We start from the raw sequence: 4,793 nt of genomic DNA, 5'->3' as shown, positions 1-4,793 counted from the left end.
TTATGTAATTAAATATATCAATTTTTTAATAAGTTTAAAATTTTGTGTATTTTTTTCACTCTGGAGATACATAAATGAATTGTTTCATCTTTTGTTCATGTAATTTTATGGTTTATTTTATCATCAGATAGGCACAGTTTAACTTCTTCATTACCAATTTTGATGCCCTTTGTTTCTTTTTCTTGCCTTACTGCTCTAGGTAGGACTTCCAGCACAATGTTAAATAGGAGTGGTGATAAAGGACATCCTTGTCTTGCTCCTGTTCTCAGGGGGAATGTTTTCAGCCTCTCTCCATTAAGAATGATGTTGGCTGTTGATTTTGTATAGATACTCTTTATTACATTGAGGAATTTCCCTTCTATACCTATTTTATGAGAGTTTTTTATCAGGAATGCATGTTAGACTTTATTGAATGCCTTTTATGCATCGATTGCAATGATCACGTTACTCTTTTCTTTTATTCATATGGTGGATTATACTGATTGATTTTCTAATGTCAAACCATCCTTGCATACCTAGTATGAATCCTACTTGGTCATGGTGTATTGTGTTTTTGATATGATGCTGAATTTTACTGTCTAGAATTTCATTGAGAATTTTTGGATCTATATTCATCAGAGATACTGGTCTGTAATTTTCTTTCTTTCTTTTTTTGATGTCTTTGCCTGGTTTTGGTATCAAGGTTATGCTGGCTTCATAGAATGAATTTGGAAGTATCCCTCCCTTTTCTATGTTCTGGAATAGTTTGAGTAGTATTGGTGCAAGCTCTTCTCTGAATGGTAAGTCTCTTGATTTACTAACAATAAATAAATCAATATATCTCAGTGTCCTCAAGACAACAGACAATTACAAAGCACACAAGGAGACAAGAAAGGATGACTCATGCAAATGACGAAAACAAAGGGACTGAAAGTGTCTCTGAAGAAGGACAGATAATTCAAATTCCTGACAAAGATTTCAAAGCATTAGTATTAAATACTCCCAAAGAGATAAAAGAAAGCACGGAAAAAGGTCTAAAGGCTATCAGAAAAACAATACAAGAACAAAACAATAATTTCAATAAAGAAATAGAAATCTGAAAAAAAAATTAGAAATTGCTTAACAGTCAAATAACAGAAATGAACAACAAAATGGAAAGACACAGAAGTAGAATTGAAATGAAAAAAGAGAGGACAAGTGAACTCAAAGACAAAGTCTTTGAGATTGCTCAGTTTGAGGAGAAAACAAGTAAAACAATGAAGAACAATGAACAAAGCCTAAGGAATTTATGGAACACTATCAAGAGAAATTATTTCTGCATTATGAGATTTCCAGAAGGAGAAGAGAGAAAGAAATTTACAGAAAGAATTTCTAAAGAAATACTACTAAAAAACTTCCCAAACATCATGAAAGATGGGAAATTTCACATCCAAGCAGCTCAATGAACTGCATATAGAATAAATTCTAAAATAAACTCACTGAGGTATATCATAATCAAAATATTGAGAACCAAGGACACAGAAAAAATTTTGAAAATCTCACAAGAAAAGTGTATTACCACATACAAGGGTCTCAAGTGGTCTTCAGAAAACATTCAGGCAAGGAGACAATAGTATGACATATTTAAAATGCAGAAAAAAAAGAACTGTCAGCCAAGAATAATATAACCAGCAAAACTGTCATTCAGAATGAAGATGAAATTAAAACATTCTCAGATAAGCAAAAATTAAGGGAATTTGTTAATACCAGACTGGCCCTACAGGAAATGCTAATGAGAGTCCTCCAGCAAGAAAAGTAACAACACTAAACAGTTACTTGAAGTGATAAGTATGCGGGGGGGGGGGGGGGTTCATTAAAAGGAAGCATTGACAGTATAAAGATCAGACCTAGGATACTTTACGTTGGTAAATACAAAGGGCATATCCTTAATGCTTTACAATGATAAAATTATAGGGGGAGAAATGGGGAGGAATAGGACCTCAAAACACATAACTACAGATTATATCTAAATTTAGATTACAGGAAAGCTGAATAACAAAGATGTAATTGATGCTGACATCTAAATAAAAGAGGGGGAGGTTAAGTTTAGATACAGAATTTTCATATGTTAAGGGAATTAAGATGGTATCAAGATACAAAAGGTTGCTTTAAATGTAAGATGTTAAATGTAATCTCCATGGTAATCACAAAGAAAGTAAATGAATAATAATAATAAACTATTCTCAAAAATAAAGAAGGAACTCAAAAAGGCTCAACACTCTTCTGTCTCTCTTTCACACACACACATACAACAATAATAAATTAAAGCAAGAGAAAATCTATATCTAAAAAGAATTCAAGACTGGAGGAAAAGAGAAATAAAGAATCCATAAATCTCTCTCACACAGAAAAACTATAACAATCAAGAGACAGAGAGTGTCAGAATGGATTAAAAAAAATGGCCCATATATATGCTGTCTACAAGAGACACACATTAGGCACAATGACATAAATAATTTAAAAGTCAAAGGATGGAAAAAACAAACAAACTATTGGTCTATTTCCATCCGGAGCAAACGACAGTGAAGAAAACCAAAGATTCAAAGAAACAATTAGTGCAAAAGACTAATGGACCACAGGAAACACAGCCTCCGCCAGCCTGAGACCAGAAGAACTAGATGGGGCCTAGCTACCTCTACTGACTGCTCTGATGAGAATCACAATAGAACGTCCTGGTTAGAGTGGGAAAAAATGTAGAACAAAATTCAAATTCATAAAAAAAGACCAGATTTACTGGTCTGAGAGAGACTGGAGGAACCCCTGAGACTATAACCCTTAGACATGCTGCTAACTTGTAACTGAAGCCATTTCAGGATATCCTCTTTCAGCCAAACAATAGACAGGCTTAAAAATAAACAATAACAAATGTGAGGAAAGCACTCCTTAGAACAATCATCTATATGAGAGAAAAGGACAGCATATGCCCAAAAGCAAATACGAGAAGGCAGGAAAGGACAGGAAAACCAGATGAATGGAAATGGGAAACTCAGGTGGTAATGAAGAGAGTGCTGACATGTTGAGGGGAGTTCAACCTATGTCATGGAACAACTTATGTATAAACCGTTGAATGGGAAACTAATTTGCTCTGTGAACCTTCACTTAAAGCACACAGACACACACAATTTCATGCAAACAGTAACCCAAACTGAGCAGGTGTGGCAATATTAATAACCAACAAAATAGACTTTAAGTCAAAATCTTTTATAAGAGACAAAGAAGGACACCATATAATGAAAAAAGGGTCAATTCATCAAGAAGATATAACAATTATAAACATTTACACACATAATGTCAGAGCCCCAAAATTTATAAAGCAAACTCTGACAGAACTGAAAGGAGAAATAGAGGTCTACAATAATAGTAAGAAACTTTAATACACCACTTTATACAGTGGATAGAACAACTAGAAAGAAGATAAATAAGAAATAGAAGACTTGAATAACACTAATAACCAAGTAGACCTAACATACATATATAGAAAGCACAACCCAACAGCAGCACAATATATGTCCTTCTCCAATAGATGGATCATTGTCCAGAATAGACTATATTTTAGGACACAAAGCGAATCTCATTAAATTAAAAAGATTGAAATCATAGAAAGCATCTTTTCTGACCATATTGGAATAAAGTTGTACATCAATAACAGGAAGTAAAAGGGGAAAAAAGAAACAAATACATGGAAACTAAATAACACCCTACTAAACAAAACATTGGTCATAAAAGAAATAAAGAGAGAAATAAAAAAATACTGATAATTGAACAAGAGTAAAAGCACAATATAGCAAAACTTATGGGAGACAGCTAAGGCAGTGTTCAGAGGTTTATTCATAGCAATGAATTCTTACATTAAAAAAAAAGAAAGATCCCAAATCAATAGCTTACTTAACTCTATGTGATGGTCAAGATCATGTGTCAACTTGGCTGGGCCATGATTCTCCGTGTTTTAATGTAATCACTCCCATGATTGAATATACTGTGAGTAGCCAATCAGATAGATGAAAGGGAGTCTCCTTGCGGGTGTGGCCCGCATCTGTATATAAGCAGATGTTCTGGCTTTTTGCTCTCTCTGGATCCTGCGGTTGCTTCCTGTCATCTCATCTCCTGTTCTTGGGACTTGAGCTGTCAGCTTATCTGCCAAACCTGGGATTCGTCGATCTGTACAGCTTGTGAGTGGGAGCCCTGCTCTCCGACCTTCCGATCTTGGGCTTGCCAGCTTCTGCAGCTGTGTGACTTGGGAGAGGCCTCTACGCTGATCCACGGACTTGGGACCTTCTAGCCTCTACAATCACATGAGCTGTTTCCTTGATATAATCTCTCTCTATATATTTATACACTTTACTGGTTTTGCTTCTCTAGAGAACCCAGCCTAAGACACTCTACAACTTGAAGAAATAAAAAAGGAAGAGCAAAAGAAACTCAAAATACCAGTAGAAAGGAAATACTATAGATCCGAGCAGAAATCAATGAAATAGAGACTAGAAAAACAATAGGAAGAATCAAGAAAACCATAAGTTTGTTCTTTTAAAAGATCGATAAAATAGACAAACCACTGTCTAGACTGACAAAGGAAAAAAGTGAGAGGATGCAAATAACCAAAATAAGAAATGAAATTGGAGACATTACCAGAGATCTAATTGAAATAGAGGATCATAACATAATACTATGAAAAACTGTACTTGAGGAAACTTGAAAACTTAGATGAAATGGACAAATTCCTAGAAATACATAAACTACCTAAACTAACACAAAAAGAGGTAGAAAATCTCAACAGA

This window comes from Trichechus manatus, unplaced genomic scaffold, assembly GCF_000243295.1.
Source record: "Trichechus manatus latirostris isolate Lorelei unplaced genomic scaffold, TriManLat1.0 scaffold00224, whole genome shotgun sequence".
NCBI lineage: Eukaryota > Metazoa > Chordata > Mammalia > Sirenia > Trichechidae > Trichechus > Trichechus manatus.
The sequence above is the reverse complement of the archived record's forward strand: the minus strand, read 5'-3'. Positions refer to the sequence as shown.